The sequence below is a fragment of the Bubalus kerabau genome, chromosome 6 (genome assembly GCF_029407905.1).
Source record: "Bubalus kerabau isolate K-KA32 ecotype Philippines breed swamp buffalo chromosome 6, PCC_UOA_SB_1v2, whole genome shotgun sequence".
Classification (NCBI taxonomy): Eukaryota; Metazoa; Chordata; class Mammalia; order Artiodactyla; family Bovidae; genus Bubalus; species Bubalus kerabau.
The window spans coordinates 56,474,313-56,499,794 of NC_073629.1; the positions used below are offsets into that span (position 1 = coordinate 56,474,313).

At 40.7% G+C, this 25,482-nt stretch overlaps 1 pseudogene; it reads right to left on the minus strand.

The window, feature by feature from the left end:
- Positions 1-3,042: 3,042 nt before the first annotated feature.
- On the minus strand, positions 3,043-25,187 carry LOC129656441 (POU domain, class 5, transcription factor 1-like; annotated as a pseudogene).
- Positions 25,188-25,482: the final 295 nt, after the last annotated feature.

Consider the following 25,482-nt stretch of genomic DNA (forward strand, 5'->3'; position numbering starts at 1 on the left):
ACACCAATTTGCCAGTAGGCTTTAAAAGCCAGATCATTTCCCTCCATGGAACCCAAGGAGAATTTGGTGACAGAAATGCCAAGATAAAACTCTTTTTAGAAAATTAGGTTTTAAAGGCCTACCTTTAGCATCATGGGTTTTATTTCGTGTCTTCAGGGCAGATCTGACCGCTCGGGATTTGGCACACATGGTGTAAGGAGTTAACATCGTACAGTCCAAGTGAGGGAACTAATAAAGGCAAGGTAGTACCTCCTCTGTAGGATCAGATCTGTTCCCCATTATTTGGTCCTGCTGCTGAAGGAGAAAAATAAGTCTTGGATATTACAGCTGTCACCGTGACATCTGTTGTTTCAGGATCCGTGACTGCTTCAGTCACCACCTGACCCAGATCATCACCATAACATTCTGTCCACTATTAAACTGTGAAAGGTCCTCGCCCTCCAGGTGGTACTTCAAGGTTGACATACCAAGGTGTTTGTCTCTGTCCCCGCAACTGTCTCTCAACTGAAAAATATAGCCTCACTTTGTGCAGAATTGATGGCAAACCAAGTCTCCCAGGGTTCAAGGGGAGCAGCCGAGAGCAAGAGTTCTTGAGGCGTAGCCCCGTTCTGCTCTTAATCACTTGTCACAACTCCTGGAGGGCCTCGGGCGTGTTGCTTTTTGTTCTTTGTTGTTGGTGCTTCTCCTTTTCCTTTGAACAGATGACTCCAGCTATTAAAACAACAGTAACCGAGCTGCGTGCACGCATCCAAGCTTACAAAACAGATATGTAAGGGGATATCTGTCCTCCCGAACACATAAGGAATAGTTGACTTTTGGAAAGTTCCTCTAAATAGAACTCCACTTCTGGTTGTATGTGTTTGGTTCAAATCATTAATGACTCAACAGAATGGCTACTGCTAATTTAGATGCAAAGTGGATGCATTTGGAGGGGAGTGGATACATGTATTTGCTTGGCTGAGTCCCTTCGCTGTTCACCTTCAACTATTACAATGTTGTTATCAGCTATACCCCAATACAAAAAAAAAGTTCAAAAATAAGTAAATTAAAAAAAATAGTTTATCACATGAGTAACCAAAATCAGGCCCACACACACATTTACAGGAATGTAATAAATATGTAAAACCAGACACATCTCTACTGTAAAGAGCTTTCATTCCAAGAGCCCATTTGATTATTCATTAATTTATTTATCCACTCTTTCATTCGAAACCTGCTTATTGAGACTCTATAATGGATGAGGCACTGCACTGGGAACTAGGGTTCAGCACTAGAGGAGAATTTTTTGTTCTCATGATGTTTAACCTGACAAGAAAAGGCAGGGTTCACACTTAACACTTGTGATCCAGCTTTCTCCCAGAAAAATCTAACCACTCCCAGCCACACAGCTATTTAATAGTCATCAATAAGCAGTTTACTTTCATTACATAATGAAGGCCCCACGTGATCTAAATCATAAAAGAAAATAGAAGAACCACAAGCTGGTTCTCATGTGGTATACTTTGATTTCTTTTCCTATTTCAGTTTCCCTACAATTTCTAGCCCTAATTCTAGCAACTAGTTACATGATCTTAAACAAGTAACTTAGCTTTTGTAAACCTTGATTTTTTTCTCACATGTACAATTCCTTTGGCTAATGTTCGGAAGATTTTTTTTAAAACCTCAAAAATATACTTTCAGACAAGCGTAAATCTTTTCAGATTCACTGTCTTCAAAGAGCCTCAGGACATTTGCATTATGGTTGATCAGGCAGGACAGGATCACACAGGGTCGGAGGCTGCCCAGTCTCAGCATCAGGAGTTTTCTACTCACCTGGAGAGCCCCTGGAGTCTGGTCCTGAACAAAGACACATTATCTGGACCTGGCATTATTTACCCAGCTCAGAACACAGCGGCAGTCTTGGCGAGAGAGGAGGTTGGAGACTGCTTTTGTGGCACTTGCTGCTGCTTTATGGGTTTGCATTTGTCGTGCAAGGATTTTCTTTTCATCTCTTTTCTTTCTTTTTCCTTTTCTAATTGACACAGTGCCTGTTCATTTAAATACTTGCAACTGGGTGTGGACATCTTGTATAATAGCTGTATTGGTTATAATGGCCTGTAACAGAAGTGAGTGATTGAGACCCAGGAAGAATGTACTAAAAATGAACCCCCATATTTGATGTTTTCTCTATAACAAAAAAATAGCCTAACTATTTAATTAAGAACGATGATCAATTATTATATAACTGAAAAAATGTAGGATAACATTTAATATATATGTGTGTGTGTGTATATATGGCACTGAAAGCTTTTGAATTCTTTTTCCCCTAAACCTGAATTTTCAATCTCTGCTTTAGTTATTTTGGCTGTTTGTTCACATGAACTTTCTTTCACAAACAGCCAGTATTCTGAGGTCTTTTGCTGACCAGATCAAATACTTCAAGACGGGTGACATCAAAAGGCCTTGTTTAGATAAATGGGCTTCTGAAGTAGCAAGACTACTGGCATATGTTGATATCATGACAGAATATTTTTGAATATAATTTTTTTTTGTTTTGTTTTGTTTTTTTTGTTTGGGTTTTGTATTTTTTAAGTGCCCCCAAATCCTCATGCTCACAAGGCTGACAGGTCCTCCACCTCAGCATTCCTCCTCTGGATTGTTCGGGTTCCTTACTTCTGGTAAGGATGTGGTAGGATGGGACATCCCTGGTGGTCCAGTGGTTAAGGGTCTGCTTTCCAATGCAAGGCACATGGATTCGATTCCTTGTCCGGGAACTAGGATCCCACATGCCCTGGAGAAAGTCCGAGTGCCATAGCTAAGACCCAACACAGCCAAATAAATAAATTAATTTAAAAAAAAGTGGCAGGACACATTCATTTACACTGAAGGAAGCTTTGTTTTGTTTTTAGGTCCCAGGTCTTTATATAAGAACAAAGTGAGGAGTGATGTGGGGATTAAGGTTAAGAACATCATCCTACTTCACCTTCCCTCCAACCAGTTTCTCCAAACTCCCTGCCCCCACACCCTTTGTGTTACCAATTCCTTTCTTAGAGAATGAAGAACTTAATCCCAAAGCCCTGGTACAAACCCCAGGGTTCTCTCCCTAGCTCTCCCTTCCTCTCCCCCAACACCCCATTCCCGGGGAGAGTGGGCACCTCGGTTTGAATGCACAGGAGAGCTCAGAGTGGTGACAGACACCGAGGGAAAGGCCTCACCCTCAGGGACTAGGATGTAGGGGTACAGAGTAGTGACATGAGGGCCCCAATAGCCTGGGGTACCAAAATGGGGCCCTGGGGTCAGAGGAACGGATGTGGATACCCCTGAGAACGCAGACCCAGCAGGCTCAAAATCCTCTGGTTAGAAATAGTTGCTTGATCGTTTGCCCTTCTGGCAATGGTTGCAGAACGACACCGGAACCACGTCCTTCTCTAGCCCAAGCTGCTGGGCGAAGTGGCTGATGTGCTGCAGAGTGGGCTTCGGGCACTGCAGGAACATGCTCTCCAGGTTGCCTCTCACTCGATTCTCCATACTAGTCCGCTTTCTCTTCTGGGCGTGCACTAGGGCCTCTGCCTTGCATATCTCCTGCAGATTTCCTTGTTGTCAGTTTTCCTCCACCCACTTCTGCAGCAGAGGCCACAGCTTACACGTGTTCTTTGAAACTGAGCTGCAAAGCCTCAAATTGACAGGTAGTCCTTTGGCTGAACACCTTTCCAAAAAGTGAGCCCAGGTGAGCCCCACATTGGTTTGGGTATATCCCAGGGTGACCCTCTTCTGCTTTAGGAGTTTGGAAAATTGTTCCAGGTCTTTCTGAAGAGCTTTGATGTCCTGGGACTCCTCAGGGTCCACTCCAGTTTCTCCTTGCCCAGCTTCATGGTGCCTGGTCCAGGGAGGCCCCCTCGGAGTTGCTCTTCACCCTGGCTCCCGCCTCGCCCTCGGGCTGAGGCACCCTCCAGGACACCTTGGGGCACCAGCCCCACTCTAACCTGCCGTGCACAGCAGGCCATCCCTCTGCACAAGTCATAGGGTGGGGGCACAGGGGAAGCCCCCACACCTCGTGCTGGGCACAAGCTCCAGCCAGATTCCTGACCCACCCGGAGGCCCTTGGAAGCTCATCCAGGTCTGAGGATCAACCTAGCCTGGCTGTGGCCCTCCCTGCCGATGGCCTCCACCGCCCAGCAGGGGCGAGAAGGCCTGAAGGAAGCTTTAAAGATCCATTAGTGGACTAATAAAAATCTTTTTTCAGGAAACAACTATGAAGGTACTTTTTATGTCTTCTTTGTGATTAGGGGTGAGAGAAAGAAAGAAACATATGTTTTTGTATATATATATCTAAGTTTGTACTTAAAAACTACCCCCTGAGTTCTTGATTATCTCAAGGTGAAGACAGTGTTAAATTACTTGTGGTGACAGCCTGTCAGATTGAATATATAGCAGAAGGACAAGGTAAAGGGTAAAGTGGATTCATGTAGATCAAATGTAGAGGGAGCTGTGGGTTTGAGACTGCCCTAAAGGAGCAGACAAGGGAGGTAGGGATGGTGTCCCGCCTTAATAAAACCCCACCTGTAGAATGTGGATGGCTTCCTTTTGATTCCAAACTGGAGTCTCTCTTCTCTGTGGTGACTGGCGTGTAGGGACTGGTACTCCTATGAACACACATGAAGGAAACAGGCATCTTAAAAGACGAGGATTTATGTTCTCAGAATAAACATTGGGAAGTATCAAGTTCACCCCCCTGGAAACTACAAGGGTCTGTTGTTATATGATAGGACCTGGGTTTACTCAGAACTCACAGGACATGTAAGGTTTTAAAGCAGATGTAGTTGGTAAGAAAATGGTAGCAATATACACCAAAGGGACTAGAAGGGAGGATGGAATCAGATAAACTCCTTAAAGCATTAGAGATTTTTGAGTCTACATTTGCACTGACTAATTTGGTAGCCGCAGTGGCTATTGAGCGTTTGAAATGTGGCTGATCTGATTTGAGATGTGCTGTAAATGTAAGATGCAAAATGTCTTCAAGAAAATAGGTTCTGAAGACTTAGTTATCAGAAAGAATGTAAAATGTCTTGTTAATAAAGGTTTCGTACTGCTTATATGCAAAAATAATAATATTGTGGAAATGTGGGACTAAATAACACACTGAGTTAATTTCACCTGTTTTGTTTATGTTTTTTCTAATATGACTATCAGAAAATTTTTAATTATTTATGCAAGAAAATTTTATATTACTCACATTTACAATGTACATTATCTTTCTATAGGGTAGGACTGCTCACAGGAGCAAGCCCTCTGTATTTGAATGTGGGTAGATATAAGAAGGATGCTCATGTTAAGAATTTTAAAACCTGTGTTTCTAAAATAAATTCTGTAAGATGGTGTAACAACATAGTTTATTATGACGTGAAATTGGCTATGCCATAGGTTAAGTAGCTTATCCCACGCCTTAATAACACTATTCAATAAAATCCCATGTATGTATTGGCTTGGAATAGAAGTGTCCTATACCTACCAAAATGAAAAGAAGGGAAGGAAAGGATATAAAGAAACTGTGTTAACACTGGGGAATAGAAGCCATTCATTCAATACATAAAAGTACTTTTCAGCAACTCCCACAATTAGAGAAATTTCAGAAACAATTAAAGGATTTGGAAGTCCCCGACGATTCATTTTGAGAAAGTCTATCGTCTTAAAGAAAACTCCAGGAGCGTCAAAGAAGCATATGCTTTAATGGGATTTTTGCTATTTGAGGACTGTGTTCTAGGTAATTTCCAACATGCTGAGCATTTCCCCTCATTTTTCTCCAAAAGAGTCCTGCATGAATTGGGTCTTCAAAGAGAAAATTTTTTATTTCCATATGAAGTCACTCAATGTCCCCTCCACGTTAACCCATCCTTCAAGTAAAGACAACTTCTCAGAAGACTGTTCTACCACATCGCTCATCACTCCCAAGATGTTTTTCAGTCCCCGTGTAATTATCTCCATGATGGAGGAGGCTCCAGATGCATTTATTTGCCCCTCTCTGTGACTGGAAAATGTATTCCATATTCAGTTAAAGTCAGTAATTAAAACGACCTAATCTGCATTCACTTTGTAACCACCGGCTGAAACTCCCCCTCTGTCAACCCCAGAGGTGGGAGGGCTGCTGCATTTAAACCCACACTGAAGATCTCTGATTGGCTGGTGCACAGTTAGAACAGGTGAAATAATCTAATCTGGAATATTGCTCTCCTCACCTTTTTTTAATAAAGATTTGCCTCACCACAGACCTTAATATAACAGCAGTAAAGGCAAGAGAGGAAATTGGAAACACGGCCAGGAGTGTGCCTTATGGTTCATAACAGCCCCAAATTGTGACTGTTTATTAAAACTAACACCCTTTTGTGAGTGAGGGTGTGGATCAAAATATCCAGTGGTTTCTCTTCTTCAATATTCCCCTTTTTTATAGCACTGAGTTTAAGTTTCAGTTTTAGAGTTTCATTAAGTTTTTAAAATTGTTTCTGACTGAAACATTGACTTAAAAAGGCAACTTGTCCGTAATTTGTCCCTGTTCCTTATTTCTATTATTTATTTCTATCTGTAGGAGATGTGTATGGATGGATGACCTCTTGGGCCACTGGGACAAGAAAGAGTTAAGGCAGGTGAAGAACCAGAGGAGACAGAAGTCCAGAGAACTGCCTCACAAAATACAATTAAGGGCCTTTCCCAGGCCCATGGCACTCTGGTGCTGCCAGAGGTAAGGAGGCTGAGCACAATGTTCTCCTTGTCCACACACCTCCCTTTTGTTTTAGCAGCATTTTGCCTCCCACACATGCAAAAGTTTGAATTTCCTGTTGGCTCTGAGGTGAGATTTATAACATTTATTAAGGTTACTATTCATTGTGAATTTACTGGGCAATAAGCCTAAGAGCTTTTAGGGGTTTAATTGCCTATGTTTACGGGGGTTGCAAAGCTCCCCGCAGAGTCACTGTCAGCCAGGTTGGCCAAATGTGGACTTCTTGGAGTGCCTGGGGCACATGTCCTAGTCCAAGGGGAAGGTCAGGGAGAGCTGAAGGGCTCAGAGGAGACAAAGCCCTCAGGGCATGAGATTGGTTTTTCTGCTCTGGCTGTTTTGGTCCACTTCCCGTTGGCTCATCTACCTCATTCTGGCCAAGTCTGAAGACATATTTGAATGTTCCATTCTCTCCAGGAAGAAAGAGAAATAATTTGAAATAATTGCATGAGGGAAGGAGAGAGGGAAAGAAGGGCTGGCAGTGGAAGTAAACACATGTTGCAAACGTAATATGGGCTACATAAACTGTTTCATGCGTATTGTCACATTTAGTCTTCACAGCAGTCCTGTAAGGCAGGTATTATTACTCCCACTTTACAAATGAGGAAATTGAGGCTTAGAGAATGAAATCACTTGCAGAAATGAAGACAGCTAGTGAATGGAAGAACCAGGATTTCAACTCCATTTTTCTGCGGCTTCCCAGTGCTGGTTGGGAGCTCCACATTTCATTCACTCTTGTTTAGCCCTTAGTTGCCGCTCATTTAACCTAAGCAATTGGTTCAGGTGTGTCATCAGGACATTTGAAAGTACAAGGTTACGCTTACTTTTAAGATGGTGGGTTTGTTTTATTGCAGAAAGGTAGCTTTTTTGCAACAGCCTTAACCCTTGACCTCACCAAACCCTTGTAGAAAGGAATGAATGCACAAGAGTGGAATAAAGTCAACTGAGTAACGCTGTGGGCCAGGGACTGTAAAGGGTCTGTCAGTCTCTGAGAAGGAGAGCTACTGAGGTAGTTCACTAATTTGATAAAAGAGTGGGAAAAAGTTCTGGTTCATTTCATCCATTCATTTATTCAACAACTATTTGGTATGCACTTACTGTGTGCTAAGCACTGCATTAGGCATGAGGGATGCTAGATACTTCAGCGATCTGCCTGCTCCCTTCCTGCTGTGCAGAGGCCACAGGATGCTGCTCACGCCCTGTCTCTTAAGCTGCTGCTGCTGTTAAGTCGCTTCAGTCGTGTCTGACTCTGTGCGACCCCATAGACAGCAGCCCACCAGGCTCCCCCATCCCTGGGATTCTCCAGGCAAGAACACTGGAGTGGGTTGCCATTTCCTTCTCCAATGCATGAAAGTGAAAAGTGAAAGTGAAGTCGCTTAGTCATCTCCGACTCTTAGCGACCCCACGGACTGCAGCCCACCAGGCTCCTCCATCCATGGGATTTTCCAGGCAAGAGTACTGGAGCGGGGTGCCATTGCCTTCTCCACCTGTCTCTTAAAGGCTTTTTCAAATCTACCCAAGTTCTGTCACAGTGACAAATTTCTCAGGTTTCTTAAAGAGATGGTTTACCAAAGGGAAGAAACAAAATAAAAGAAGTAAAAAGTTGATGAGCAGACAGTGTACCCTTTATGTGAAAAAAAAAAAACAAACATATATACATATACATACATTTGTATATAGACATAGTGCTGGGCTTCCCAGGCTGCACGGGTGGTAAAAGAATCTGCCTGCCAATGCACGAGACGCCAGAGATGTGGGTTTGATCCCTGGGTCAGGAAGATCCCCTGGAGTAGGAAACGGCAACCCACTCCAGAATTCTTGCCTGGAGAATTCCATGAACAGAGGAGCCTGGCGGGCTACAATCCATGGGGTTGCAAAGACTCAGACACTACTGAGTGATCACACACACGTACATAGTGCGCTCTTCATATCTTCACATGAAATAAATAAATTAGTAATATATATATATATATATACACATACACATACATAAAGATGCATGTGTTCACACCTGTGTGTGTAAAATTAGCCTGATGTACAGTCCAAGACACCATTACCAATTTGATTGGTCTTGTAACAGACAGAAAACCTACTGGCACGGAGGACTAAGCGGTGGGGCCATCATTGTTGGAAATGTATTGTTCAGAACATTTGTTAACTTCTTGATGAGGCAGTAGAAGTTGAATCAGATTCAGTTATTCAGTTAGAGAATAAATTGGACTATTTCGGTGCATTTCTTTAAAAAAAAAAGCCACTTTAAGCTTATGTATTAAAATGACAAAGTCTTAAATAGGGGTCTCTTTTTCTAAACAAAAGATATGCAAATTGCAATTCAAGATTTATATTATGATAAAAACTGAAATACAAAAGAGTCATTATCCTGCAAAATGTAAAAGTACATTGCTTCATGAGTCTATAATGATATAATGGGATATTGATGTAATAAAAGGTGTCAGAAAGGAGACAATGACCTTAAAATTTTAAGTCAGAAACATTAGAATTGAACAGTAAGTATCTACCCACCTAACTATCCATCTAGCTATTGCATATTTTAGAAATTTGAGGTAAGGAACAGTGTATTTTTATCTGCTGATGGTGTAGCCATAATAAGGGGTCTGGGGTTAGAAAATGGGAATTATTTTTCACATAACCATTCCAACTCTGAAACTGGATAAAGATTTTACCTTGAATATTAGATTAATAGGACTATCTTTTCTAAAAATCAGTGGTGTGTTATGAGGCTTGGAAATCATTCCTGGCCTAGCCACAGGACAGCAAATGTCAGGGACGCCAGTTCTCCCTGCCTAAGTATGAAAGACTCGCTCACAGTGAGTTTGCAAGGACTCTTAGTTTTTAAGATGATGGGAGCAATTTACAGTTAATCATCATGTGTCACTGAAAAAGGATGGATCAACTTAAAGACACTGCAATAGAACACAAAAGATTTACTCTATCAAATCATAGGGAAATTGTAGGAAACTATTTACACTTGAAGTTATTCTACTGGCTTATTTTAAAAAGGGGAAGCGTGTGTGTGTGTGTGTGTGTGTGTGTGTGTGTGTGTGTTCAGGGGAGACACACTTAAAGTAATCAAGTGATATACCACATGTGAAGCAGACGCACAGGCTTGTTCCCACTACTAAACAGAGCAGAAGGCCTGGTTTAGCTTTATTTGGCAGGAATTTATATACTTGCTTCACTATTTGATCTTAACTTAAACAAAGGATGTTGGTCTCAGCCACCACTGATTTCAGGGTAACAGCCCTCTTTCTGAAAGGCAGCAGAATTGTGACACTTCGAAAATCAGATGGTTGCACAGTATGGAAGTTTCTTAAATGTTTATTTATTGTAGTGAGCCAAACCCTCCTTTTCTTGTTTCGGAGTGTGCGATCAATTGCACTGAAAGCTGTAGGCAGAAGGATCTTACTTTCATACAATTGTCAGAACCTTGGCGGGGCCATGCAGAACAAACCCAAACAAACCAGGGACTCTAAATGAGGCCTAAGAACCTACTCTGAGCCCAAACTCCTGATAATTTTCCAGTTCAGAAAGTTGCTGAGGGTCCTCTGTCAGGGTGAGCTCATGGTTTATGATTTCGGAGCCTGTGCAACGCTCCCTTCTATTTCATCTTGACTTAATGTCATTAGTCTTCCTTCACAGAAACCTGAGCGCTCATTTTCTAATCTATCTAGATGATACGCTGACAGCATTTTCCCTGATCGAGACTTTACCATTTATGTCTCTGCCTCTGTTAATCATTTGCAGAAATGAGATTTATAGTAAAAAGGATTAAATCAATTCTGACTACCTCCCAATTCTTAGGTTTTCGGGGATTTTTGATGAACACAGAAACCATGGCCCCTCAGAGATGCTTTCCTAAGAAGATCTTTCTTAGCTTTGTGAGATGGCTGTTCAGCGTCTCCGAGTCTCTGTGGATCACAGCAGGTCCACTTCTCCATGTTTTGTTTGGCAACCACGCCTCAGAGTCTACCCTCAGAGCTACTCAAGCTGTTTTTGATTGGAATCGATGAGTGAGCCATCCATTCTCTTCTCTTTCATTCTCCATCTTTCCTTCATTCTCTTCTTCCCAGTCCGAAGATGAGTACCCTTAGGAAAGGTATCAACTGATTTCAATTAAGTGTTTGTCTTTTGAGTTTCTCATCATGGGGTAAATTTTGACATTTTTAGCGGGCAGAGATTGAAGAGAAAAATTGCACTAATCGAAACTAAATCATAGTTTATTTTGTTCCTTTCTAATTTCTCTAATCTTTCACTGACTTGAAATTGCTTCCATGTGTCAGGCCTTGTGCAAGGCTGGGGACTTTCACGAACATGTGGTCTTCCTTCCATATTCACAGAGGATGGGTTCTAGGACTCCCGTGCATACCAAATCTGCGGTGGTTGAAGTCCCTTATATGAATATAAAATGACGTAGCATTTCCATATAGCCCACACATACCCTCTTGTTTACTTTAAATCATCTCTACATACCTAATACAGTGTAAATGTTATGTAATTGCCAGTATAGCAAATTCAAGTTTTGTTATTGAGAACTTTCTGGAATGTTTCTCCCATATATTTTCAGCTGTTTGAATCCACAGATGAGGAACCCATACTGGCGTGGTAGTCGTTCCCTTCTCCATGGCATCTTCCCAACCCAGGGATCAAACCCATGTCTCCCACATTGCAGGTGGATTTTTTTACCAGCTGAGCCATCATTTTCTTTCTTTCTCCTCCTCCCTTTGTTCCTTCCTTCCCTCGTGGTTTTCTTATTTTTTCTTTTTTTCCAAATTTACTCTTATTATTTTGCTTAGTTGCCTTGGATTTCTTCCTCTGATCCTCATGGTGAGTACAGGGATAGCATTTCCTGAGTTTTTTCTTCATTCTGTAAATCCTGTTTATCCCACGAGCTGTGCTATCCAGCAAGAAGGACAGTGATCATATTGACATATCTTTGGCCATGTGTCTAGACCAGAGTCAATGCCTTTAAATTCACTGAACCACTTACTCACCAACAGTCATTCTAAATCATCTGCTCTATGTCATTCCATTTGCTGTCTTCTGCAGTCTAGAAAATATCTGGACCATAGTTCTCTCTGTTTGATTTCCTCTGTCTGGCCCTGTGTTCATCCCCTTGGTCTAGGTAGGCATTTTGGCTTCTCTGGCTTTTACCCTTATTACTAGATAGATTCTAGGTCCTTTAGCACAAAATGCAAATCTTTCAGACTCTCCCCTTTTGGGGCCACTCTTGGAAATGATTTGATACTAGAGATATAGTTAACCTATACACCCAGAATCTTTTCACAGTACCATCTTACTTGGTTAGTATAGGGCTTGCTGCAGTCCCTGGGTTTAAGGGGGTAAAGGTGAGTAATGTGTCACACATTTTGGCCTCAATTTGGAGTGTCTTTTTTCACCATGGTGAACTGGCTCATGTCTGTATATTTTAAAGCCATTGGGTCATTTCATTTTCCCCCTGAGGGTTAAATATTTGTATGTGTAGGATTTGTATCTTATAAACACAAAGATTTGATTGTCCAAGATCCTGGCAGTGGTTGCATACACTGCATCTTCAGAGGGATTAGACTTGGAGGTGGTAGAAGCACCCTACAATTTTTGGGCTGAGATAGTATGGGGACCTGCACACTGTAGCCACAGACTAGGAAAGAACCAGAAAGTTCACCCATACTACAAAGGTAAACTTTTGGCGATTCCTCAAGATGTGACAGGTTAAAAAGGAACATCAAAATTAGGAGCCAGGGTACCTCACTTTTTTGTTAGTTTGACATAAAGGATTTAGCAAGTAGGAATAGAATAAGAAACATTACTAACTCTGGTTTCAAGGATTCGGTGAGTCACATTGTGTGGGGTGCTCACCTCCATCAATATTCACAACAACACCTCCCATATACACAGCATTCTGCTGAAGATGCAAATTCTTATAAAATACAGTTCTTCCTTTTCAAGAGCTTATGATGAGTCTGAAAGAGACCACTACAGGCTTAAATGATAGAAACCACTATACAAGGCTTGTGTGGACTATATTACGCTGAGGGTGCTCCAAAGACAGTACAGTAACTGAAACTGAGATGAAGGAGAACTTTGCTTAAAGATGTGGCCTACTTCACTGGTGTGTGACCTGCACAGTCTCATGGGACTAATGATACTGGGCGGTCACTATCTTAAAATTCTTAGTAATTAAATCTTCGAATGTGTTCCATGGGTGACACTCTAAGGTAGAATGGAGCAGGTGCATGAACAGGGAGTATACATATGCCATATGCATGTCTGTCTGTCCCTGCTGCCCCGTTCACACTTGAATTCACAATGCCCCAGGTGTGTGTACAATTCTGGTGGACCTACAATATGGGGGAGTTACTGTGGAAGACTCAAAGCAAGTCAAGGTCAAAATGCTATATCCATGACTATAAGCAAAGGAGAGGGGACGCTGATATGTCCCGGAGGCTAGGTTTCATTCCACCAGAATTTGCTTCAAACATAGAACACATAAAGAAGGCATGGTGTTCTAAGAAATGCAAACAATCAATCATATCATATCCTTCTTACTCATGTTAAGTCCATGTGTTAGCCAATCACTTAAGCTGAAAATGACGACGCAGAAGTAAAGGAAGTGGTAGGGCAATCCAGAGTCCTTGTTTTCCCTGTTCCTTACCTTTTCATCAGTAAATTGAAAGCACCATGTTGGTGAATGTGTATGTGTAAATAAATGTGATAAAAACAGTTGAATTAGTGTTGTGTACCATTTCCACTCCTTGGTAGCAAAATACATATGCATGTACAAACTATGAAATAAAACTTATGCAATTTCAGTAATTCTGCACATAATATAAATACTTTTGTGTTTACATTTAAAACTGGCATTGCCAATATAATGATAAACAGTAAATAAAATTCATGCTAATAATTAAAAATCTTAATTTTTGTTTCCTTGAATTACATTAATAGAAAATTAAAAATATGACAATTCAAAGGAGATACCACAGAAGAAATAAAATTTTATACTTCTTCCTGTTTTTTGAACAAAGGCCTCCATATTTTCATTTTTTACTGGGTACCACAGACTATACATCCCCTGCCTGAGGGTCTTGATGGCAAGATGAAACTTGGAAAAGCAAAAAATTTCTATTGGAAGGGCTACTTTTATGCCCTAAAATTGATTTATCCGATTTGGTCCATAAATACCATAAGGAAAGTGTGAACACTCAAAAATATTTGATCTATTGATTCAAAGCTTAGAAAATTAAACCCACCCAAAATACTTTTTCATTTTAAATTTTCTTTTCTGGTTACTCTCTGCTCTTTAAATTTTTTTATACATTCAACCCTTAAACCTCCATCTGTAACAGACTTGGGGTAAGGTATAGAGCAAGTCAACTTAGGTTCTTCTCAACATGTTAAATCATCACCCATGACCTTAGTTGTCTCCAAAATCACATTTAAACTCCTGATTTTTCTTTGTAAGTTCTTTATAAACATTTATTTTAATTTCCATTTATTTTAATTTCCATTCATTTCTATTCACTGACTGTGCATGCCCCTGGGTTGCTGTGGGTTCTCAGTTCCAACGCAGCAACCATCTCAATAGCTCCTTTATGAAACGTGCCTCTTCTAGCTCTAAGTCACATATACCACCCTTTCTACCTGGAACAATCTCAGTGAGCCATATGATTACTTCTATTTCTCCCTTCTCTCAATGCAAAAAAAAAAAAAAAAAAAATGGAGATTTCTCAGTCTCACTCCACCTCAGCTCCACTACAGATCCACCAAAAGAGAGGAGGAAGTACTTTATAACTATAAAACTCTATACACACACAGAGCATGGCTACTAATGTTGTTTTAATTATGTTGAGAACAGTTAATACTTCTTTAAGGCGTACTATAGCCAGGCAGCGTTCTAAACCTTTGTGCGTATTGATGCATTTGTATTCTCACAACAACACAGAAAGGTTAAGTAACTTGTTAAACAGCTGAGAAGTGGTGGAGGTGGGATTCCGCCCCAGCAATCCCCCGTTTATCCTCCTAAGGAAAGGTGTGGCAAGTCTCGGGACACCGTACCTTAGTGTGCCATCACACTGATCCATTAGCATGCACTTAAGAAGACTCTGCTTCCATATGCCCAAGAGAAAAGGAGGGCAGAACACCCAGATTTTTATATTGACGATTGCTTGCCAGAAAAATCCACTCACTGTTTGCCTCTATGTTTCTCTCTGGTTCAGCTTTGTTTTTTAATTTTGAAGCACAGACCTTCTCTGGGAAGTTAGATTTTACTTTGATATTTCCACCCGAGACTGGAGTTTGGAGAGCGTGCTCTCTCCCACAGATGCTTACTCGAGCTTTGTGACCACCAGCCTAGGAGACTCCACTGCAATCTGCTTGGAACTTCCTACAGGACCACCCAGAAGCTGCAGCTGGTGCTGAGTACCACGGTGGCCGCCTGTTTACATGAGAATTTGAGTTGAAGGAAGTGGACAGTACCTGCTTTCTGCTGTCAGCCAAGGACTCGATTCCCATGGAATAATTTGATGTGTAATCTAGAAATATTCAAAAGGTTTAGGCCCCAACTATTTTCCAGACATGGGAAAAAAACTGGGGCAAAAGGGAGTTTCTCCCTGGATGCTGGCAGCTTCTCTCTGGTCCGGCAGAACCAGCTGTAGGTCTGGGACCACGGGTCGGACAGACTCCAAATGTGCTGATCCTCAGATAGATCACACTGAAAGAGCCATTTTCTCATACAAAGACTTTCCATTGAATCATATCCTATGCACTATCTCTGGCTTCTCAGAGAGGAACAACACTGAACTTGTAAAGAAAACAAAAAGTGTCCTTAAAACCCTGGCCCATATCTTTTGCGGATAGCCAAGTTCATGCCTAGCCGCCCCAGGAGGGCATTTGGCAACAGTCGAAGAAGAAAGCTTTTCCGTCCTGATAAATAACAGTGTCCGGAAGAGCTGTCTTGCAGGGTGAGGGGTGCCTGTGGAAGCAAGGCAGAGTTTTATAGAGCTGTTAGCAACGCCTTTATAGCACATTTTAGGTAGCAGATTTTTTGCTGAACAGGTTATCTTACTTCTGTGTTTTTGTAAATCAAACTCTTTACAATTTTGTTTTGGAGCACTTCAGAGGGCTCACAAATTAAAGAATTTCTAACATCTATTTCCACAGAAAATTCAGATTTTCAGAGATCAAGTTGCCTTAAATTGAGGGGGAACTCTATCAACAACTTGGTCCCTTCAGTTTCGCCCTTTCACCATGGCCATGTCAAACCGTCTGGACTCCATGAAGCTAACATGCCCTGGGAAGGAGAAAGAAGCAGGCAAGCCACCTGGAGACAAATGTTGCAAGTCGTTGATGTCTCTCCTCTGTTGAAGGCATAAAGCATATTCTTTGGGGTTGAGCCTTGAGAAGAAAAGCACACTCAGATTTATTGAACTGGTACTATGCACCAGGCATTTAATTGCACAATAGCCCCATGAGGTAGAAGATAATGAGCTAAAACTTAATAAGCACCTACTAGCCAATGGGCACCAAGCTAGTAACTTCATTTTTAAATGTATTGTTTCATTTAGTCTTTATAATTAGGGTTGCCGTAGTTAGCAAATTAAAATCTAGTTAACATCTAGTTACATTTGAATTTCAGATAAGTAACACATTCTTTGCAGTATAAATATGTCTCATATAGTATTTGGGATATACTTATACTTAAAATTGTTGTTTTCTACTTGAAATTCATATTTAAGGAGGGGGTTGTATTTTATCTAGAGAAGGAAATGGCGACCTACTCCATTATTGTTGCCTGGGAAATAACACGGACAGAGGAGCCTGGCAGGCTACTGACCATGGGATCGCAAAGAGTAGGACACAGCTTAGTGACTAAACCACTACCTCTGCCTGTATTTTATCTGGCAATGCTATTTGGAAGAATCCTAAGAAGAAACAATTATTATTCCCATTTTACGATTAAGGAAACTAAGAGTCAGAGACATTTTTTTAAAATTGCCCACAATGGTAAGTAAAGGTAGAGGAGTTGGGATAACCGTTTCTGTTTGACTTTAAACCCCATACTATCAGCAACTATACCATAGAGTCTCCTCATCTAGGCTAATAAACAGAGTCAATTTTATTCAGTCAAATAAGCTGCCTCAAGAGAAAGAGCTAACTTCAATATTAAATACTAGATATTTATTAATGATCTACCTAATCCAAAGCCTTGTGCTAGGGCTGGAGACAAGAAAAGATGCATATGAGGATACTTTAAGAACCAGGACCTGCTCTCATAGGAAAATATAATGTAGTGGAGAAGATGAATGGGAGATAAGGAGAGGGATTTGAGGGAGAGGCGAAATGCTAAATATATTTCTAGTCAATTTTAGGTGTTTTAAGCAGGAACATCAGTGTTGTAGTTGACTCCGCTTTAAAAATCCTGAGGTCCACTTTAGAGAGCCTTGGTGGTATGGAGGTGGGGTCCTGAGGAAAATGGATGACCATCCTTAGTGTCCCCAAGGAGCAAGATTCCTATAAGAGATTAGCAGCTGCCACTTTGTGCTGTCACCATGCCTCAAGTCCATGGCTCCAGGTTACACAGAGACTTTCAGAGTTGATAGTGGCTTGGCTGTCACATTGCCCACCTCACTGATACCAGGGTCACTCTGGCAAAGCTGCCCAATGAAGGCTACCCCTTCCTCCCTCAGCACTTTATGTGAAACCTGCCCATTCTGCCAACTTGTGTGAAGATGGCCAAAAGAGATTTGTTTAGGAAAGGCAGAACCCAAGAAAGCAAGTATTAGAAGCACAAAGAAATTAGAATCATCATAGGATAATATCTGAGTTCTTCCTCAAGCACTGTGTCGGATATTTTTAAAGTTTTATTCCTAAACATCACAAGAAAACAATAAGGTAGGAATTGCTCTCTCTTCCTTACAGATGAGAACACTGAGACTCAAAGATGGTAAGGGACATGCTGAAGGTCACACAGTCAGGATGAAGAGCTCTCTACTCTGAGCCATGCTTTTTGTATAGCATCGAGTTCCCTCCTTAAAACAAAGGGAATGGGACCTTTTCCCCTGCAGGCAGGCAGGGAAATTCAACTAAACAGCAAGCAGAAAGAGATGATGTTCAGGGCCTTGGTGAAAAGAAATGGGGCTGAATCTAATACCATACTCTCTTATCTCTAATTGAAGCTGAGGGTAGACATGCCTGTTTTTACAGCTAACATCAAAAATAGAAATCAACACAGTACAAATGAATATCTAATACTATAGTTTACGGTATGATTCTTTTTCCTATGTCATTTTACAAAATAGAAAAGATTTGGGAAGAGAAACTTAGAAACAGACACAGAAAAGGCTTATGTCTTGATAGTAAGGACAGTTTTAAAGTTGAAGTTCTGGTTTTGATAAGAAAAAGCTTTTAAGGGTGCTTTTTATACAGCATTGTATATCTGTATTTATAGTCAATTCCTTCCTTCACTTTGCCTCTCTTGCGCTACAATGCTAACTTTCCTTTCATATTTTTCCAATGGTTAACATTCTGCTTCTGAAAATTATCCATTAAAATTTTATCAATTTTGTGTTTTGGTGAGACAGTATGAGGAAATGCCATTGTGAAATTAGATTTTTCTTTGACATCAGGCGCCCAGTCAGCAATCCAATCCCATGTGTTTCTATTGAGACATTAGGGTTTGATATAATTTTGGGCAGAAAACATTTTAAAAATGAAACAATTGAATTTTCTAGATGGTCTTGGGGACCACTTAGCTTAAGAGAATACACTTCCAAATCAAAAGCCTTTCAATCATTTTAAATATTATTTGGATGATATTTGCTTTGTGTGTAGTAGCAGTTTGAATTTGTATTGAATGTTTGACCGGCTCATGCACACATAGATGATGTATGAAATTATTATTTCATATTTTTCTAGTGTTTGCATTGCAAGTGACATCTGGCTGACAGGAACTTGGAGAAATGGGATACGAAGTGAATGCTGCAGTTACCACAGCATCGTATTTATCAAAAGGTTTAAGGTTGGCCTGTCTTTGTTTAACATATGAAACGTGGAACATTGACTGGGAAGCTCTGTGTTTTTGTGTTGCCTGCATGTTTTAACTGAGCTGTTTAGGAAAAGAGCAGTCAAAGAATAAACACTAATTGTATTATTTGTTCTGCTCATGAAAGTAAATATTATACATTCTAATTTTAAGAAAACACACTTAAATTAGATTTGATATAATTTCCATACATTTTGCCTGTATTCAGAGAATTTACAGACTTCATGTTAGACAAACATACATATTGAGCACTAGTCATCATTATTCAGAAAAGGCAATGTGGAAGAAAAAAAACTCAACTGCATTTTTAGTTTTATTTTCTAATTTGTGAATGTGCAAAATTGAAGGAAGATGTGAAAACATGTAGTACAGTGTTTGCAAGCTCTGACTCTGTTGAAATACACACATATAAACATACACATTTTCCTATTCTGCCTTTTCATGGAGGTCAAGGTGCCAATTATGAATTTAGTCATGAGAAATAGCATTCATTCAACAAAAATTTATGAGCGTACTACTTTGGACTATGTTCTAGTTGGGTACTGGAAAAATGCAGAGGAATCAGACAATTCCTGGCCTTAATGAACTCACAATTAGGTAACAGAAGAGGTAAATATGCAAACCATTAAGTTCAATGGAGGGGTTTAGATACCATAAGAAAAGAGTGGAAGCATTGACAAAGTTGGGCAAAATGCTTACAGTGGTCTACCTACCAAAGGCAGATTGGGAAGCAGAAAATGCATTATGGGGGCTACTGTGAACGCCTTTCAGGTATAAAAATAAGACATGCTCGTTTTTTGAAACTTGAAAATTTCAGGAAAGTAGAAAGATGACAAAAATTATCCTCGTGATTATTGTCTAAAGGCAAATATTTCCAACTTGCTTCTAACCTTTCCCTCCATTCTTTTCTCTCTCTCTCTCTCTCTCTCTCTCTATATATATATATATATATATTTATTTATTTATTTAATTTTGGAAGCATTGTGATACTACTGCAAAAATATTGCATATATTAAAAAAGAAATTAGATGCTGTATTCCCCAAACCCCAACATCACTGTTGAATGCATTTCCATGTTATTTTAAGCTCTTCCTATATACGTAATTGTTTATGACTGAACAATACTCCAATTGATATTTAATGTCATAAACGAGCCATTACTCTGCTAGGATATTTGGTTTGTTTTCTAACTTCCTCAATGAGCAGTAAGTTGATAACTTCTAAGGAAAAATAATTCACCTGAAAAGAAATAAATCTCCAATAGAGGGATCCCTGGTCCTAGAGTACGGCATGAAAAAGGTAAGTAACGTATTTTTGGTATCTGTTAGTAGGTACTTAACCCGTACTATTTGTTTATTGCCACCAGAACCCTGATTCAAGCATGATATAGTAGAAATAGACTGGATTCACCTGGAGCTACATTCAAATCTATTTCCCAACTTTGTCTGCTGCTGCTAAGTCGCTTCAGTCGTGTCCGACTCTGTGTGACCCCGTAGACGGCAGCCCACCAGGCTCCACCTAGCTGTATGATTTCTATAAAATCAGTTAATCTTTCTGATTTTCAGCTTCCTCATTTATAAATTGGGGCAGTACTAGCATTCATTTATCTAACAAGAGCTTATTAAGCTCACAGGGTATATAAGGTATCTTGCGAGGTATAGGGGATGTAACAGAAGTACAATGTGGCTCATGTCTTTGAGGGGCTGACAGCCTAGTGGCAGTGCCAGACATGGAAACAGACCTGACAGGTCCCAGGGGAACACAGATGAGAAAAAAAATGCATTCTTTCTGGTGAAGCAACATTTGGTCTGGATCCTACGTAGTGAAGTTTCAACTTGCCTTTCTTTGATGGTAGCATTCATCTTCAGCTCCCCAAGCAGTCATATGGCGGGTGTTGTGAATATTTGTACTGGTCCCTGCCCTGAAGAAGCTTACCAGCTAGTATTGGTCCTAATGCCCAGAAGAACATGGCTTCTGTTTTATAGATAGACTTGAATACTGATTTATTTAAGAAGTGATTGTGTTGGCTTGGGAGTGATTGGTTTCTTTCAAAGTCCTTCTTTCTAAGATATGTGTCTGACCTTGTAAACAGAGGTTACTGTTGACCCATCAAGGGCCATCTTTTGACACAGTATTTTGAAAGCCTCATTAATCTGACTAAAACTCCTCCTAAAATATGTAGGTTTTACAAAAAGAAAATGATATTAAGCAATATGCAGACATACTCTATAATCAGATTTGGACCTACATATATTAAGTCCCTCCCTGCTTAAAATTCCCAAATCTAAAATTAAAGCTAGAATACTCAGACCTAATGGCAAGTTTTCAAACATTCATAATCCAGCAATTTAAAATGCTTCGGATACCATTAAAATTGTCATTTGAACTAAAAAGATAATTTTAGCAAAACTTCTTCCTTCTCCTCTCAAAATTTTACTCAGATAAAAGTGTATCTGAAGTTTCACCAAATATGGGGAAGTAAATATATTTGCAAATTTCACTAATGAACTCCTCTTTTAAAATAAAGCAATCTCCAACTCCTGTCTTCTAAACCAATGATGTATCAGTTAGCTACTGTCATACAACTACCACATAACCATCCACTCCACATCTCAGTGGATTAAAGCCAGAATTTGTTTTGCTTTTGAAGGTCGAATTAACTGGGATTTGCCTTGTCGAGGCTGGTTATGGCAAGTGATGGCTCTGTTCCACATGCCTCTTAGACTAGAGAAATAGAAGACCGCTTGAGTACCTACTATGTGATACAATTGGTGTCCATGTTCTCCTAAACTTTACCAAAATATGAAATTCTAAACTCCTGCATCAGTCTACTTCAACCCAAGTATAGGACAGATTTTCTCTTTGGCACTAACCTGTTCTACATGTCGTGGAGGCCAAGTTGGTCTGGGAGGCTGCAGGAGCCAGGCAGGCAGTCCAAGACTCACCGCTGCCATTGAAGGTGGGCACCTCAGTCGCCTTTGGCAGCTGTGTAACAACACAGAAAACCATACAGCTGCCAGATCTCAAGTTAATTAGGGTTGACCTTAAGATGGATTTTGCAAACCACTCAAATAGATTTCTCTTTTTGGCAAGTTTTCAAAGTAAGAAAGGAGAAAACAATAAAATGTCTCCAATCTGCAGTCCCTCCCCCTGAGATTTGCTGCAGGCAGCCCCCATGCTCTCCCTAGCACTGAGCCATTATCCCCAGAGGGTCCTTCAAGCCTAGGACTGAGGGAAAATAAGTGGAATATGTCTGTGACCTGCTTGCATGAGATCAGAACTGCCTCCCCCCATGTTGCTGGGCCCATTTTATTAGCTATGGGAGGTAATCGGGGTTGGGGGGTGGACATGAAGGGTATGGAGGAAAGTTGGAGGTAAATCCTCCTGGGTATAGGAGGTATCAGAACAAGTTACATGACTTTTCTCTTCTAAAAGAGAAGGTAACACTTGCACCCAGGCTACACTCTGGCAAATAGTAGGTGTTTGAAAAATACTTGTTGAAAGAATGATGATTAAATGAATGACTATTTTTCTAGTGCTATTGCTTGTCTAGTTTTGGTTCCCTTGATGTTGGGGGATGCCTATTTTCCCAGTGTCTTGGTGGCTCAGACAGTAAAGAACCTGCCCACAATATAGGAGTCCTGGGTTTGATCCTTGGGTCAGGCAGATCCCCTGGAGAAGGAAATGGCACCCCACTCCAGTATTCTTGCCTGGGAAATCCCATGGACAGAGGAGCCTAGTGGGCTACAGTTCACGGAGTCATAAAGAGTCAGACACGACTGAAGCGCGTAACACTTGATATGGCATAGAGGTTAATGTTATAGGTTCTATATTCAATCACTCAGTCCTTCTGTATGAGTGTTTACTGTGTTCAAGGCATCAGGATTTGACAGCAAACCACATGTAATTACTACTTTCATGGAGCTTACAGTCTAATGAGATAAGTCAGACTCGAGTTGTGAATCTAGACTCTGACACTAGCTCTTTGTTGAAGGTTATTTTACATCTTTGTGCCTTAGTGCCTTCATATGTCAAAAACATACCATCATATACCTAAATAAATTTATATACACACATACATATAAAGTTTGGAGATCCATGTGTGCTCAGATGTGTCTGACTCTTTGCAACCCTATGGACTGTAGCCCACCAGGCTCCTATGTCCACGGGATTTTCCAGGCAAGAATATTGGAGTGAACTGCCATTTCCTCGTCCAGGGGATCTTTCCTACCTAGGGATCAAACCTGCGTCTTCTGAGTCTCTTGCATTGCAGGCAGATTCTTTTCTGCTCGAGCCATTGGGGAAGCCACATAAAATTTATATTATATATAGGTATATATATACACATGTATAAGGTATTTAGATTATCATCTGACATTTAAAAAGCACTATTAAATGTTTGTAATTACCTCATATATTGCTGTGAGGATTAAATGTGAAAATATGCCACAATGCTGGCATATATTAAGAACACCATAAATGGCAGATATTATTATTTCCCATTATAAGTAGCTTTAAACATTATTGCCATTCTAAGCTTGATGTGGGGGGTGGGAGTAGTAAGAACTGGGGTGGCGGGAGACTACAGCTGTGTCCATTGCAACTAAAACTCTAATCTGTGTTCTAATTCTCAGGCAGATACTTTGAGCAACACACACACACACACACACATGCCCCTTACAGTATATTTAAGAACACAATTAGAAGGAGAAGTGCCTGGGCCCCTGAACTAAATGTTCCTAAAAACTGAAATCCATTTTTTTTTATTCCCCCTCATCTATTGCCACAGTTATTTTTGCTTGGCCCTGATGAAATACAGCTGGAGAGAATTTCCCAGAAATACCAGGAGAAGATGCCATGCCAGCTAGGGTGCCTCTGTGTGTGTGGTTGGGAGGAGGCGACAGCTCCTTTCTGCTCTGGAGGGATCTGTGCCCATCCTCAGAGCCTGTCCACATCTGTAGAATGATGCATTTTCCTTCATACTTATATTCCTTTCCTTTATCAAGTGTTTTTTTACTCTATATTGCCCTGGTCCTTTGGATCCAATGAAACCATTAAAGATCTGCCATTAATCATTCTTAATTTTATTCCCTTCTTCCTTTCTCATTGGATTTCTACGAGGGCCTCTCCTCCTGTACATAATCACTCCAACCTGTTATTTTTCCTTCTCTGTGGGTTTCTCTCTCCATTTGAATAGCTCACTCATAAACAGCATCATTGAGACTCAAGATAAGTAGATGTATAAGTGCCTGGGTACTTGAGGCTTCCCATCTGGGTAAATCCTCATCCTTCGCTGAAGCATGTCTATGACTTCAGTTTCCACAGCCCTCTTCAACAGCCAAGGAAAGGCTGCTCTCTCCTTTCCCCTCCCATTGCACAGCAGTGGATGCGGCACCCACGGAATCGGGCCTACCTGTTGGCTAGGTCTCCAAACAGCCCAAGTCAGTGGCTCACTCATCACACATCTCCTTTGATAAAGCAAGAGCATGGTGATCAGGACAGAAGGAGGTGTAGAAGAGACAATAAGTACGTTAGAATACACATCTTAAGGGTCAAGGCATGAAAGAGTGACAGTAACAATTAGCATGGTAAGAAAAGTTATTATAAGCAAGATTCCAAAGAATTGTTCTCTGCTTTCACAGGAAACAGAAGGAGAAAAAAGCAACCTTACACTGTAGCGGGAAAGAGAGTTTTGCTAAACAAACAGAAGCCCTTGACTTCAGAGGTGAATAATCCCAGAAACAAGCTACCAAGTAAGTTTTTGAAAGCTGTGTTATACAATGAAAGAGAATCATTTATTTTGAGTGGTTTAGAAAGAGACTTTTCTAGAGATGAGGTTGGGAGTGGGGAGGGGTTGAATTTGACAAATACATACAGTCTTAGAACTGGAAGGAGCATAAAGGGCCCACACCATCTGTTTCATAGAAGAGGCACAGAATACATTTGCCCAAAGTTACAAGGCTAGTTCATGTTTGATACTTCAGGCTTTCCAATGCCAAGTCCAGTGCTCTTTTTGGAGCCCCAATTTAACTTGGAGATTGCGTCCTACTTTGAGATTTTTTTTTAGGAGAAGAAGGAGAAAGAAGAAAATAAATACAAAAAAAAAAAAAGAAAGAAGGAAAGAAAAATGATGGGTGATTGATTTACCCCTATGGATCCTGATAAATCCAAGATGTGTTAAGGATAATTTCCCCTTCACTGGGAGAAGGAACAGTGAACAATCACAGGTCACCATTAATTATGAAGCTGCTTGGTAAGCCAGGGCCTGCGAAGACCTGCAGTTATGTCTTCATTGCGTTGTTTAAAGGAATGGGTTCCACAAGCAGAGACAGAGCTGTGCTGAATAGCAACACTTACCATCAGCTCCTCCAAACGCATTCTGTGGGAGGGCGTGGGATTTCACAGCAGTGAGAGCAAAACTATTCACAGCAGTACCATATGCTCCCCACCATCAGGAGCGGTGGTCCTGGTCACTGGACTTGGCAGGCAAACCAACTGAATGGAAATTCTGAAGACCACAGTAGGAGTTTTCTCTTTGTGGGTTTTGGATGGTAAAATCTTCAATCTGTTCCACAGGCAGAAATCAGAGTGAAAAATAATTCTACACAAACCACGTATGTGGGATGCGTGTATGTGTGTGTGTAAGAGCATGAGTGTGTGTTACTTCTAGAAA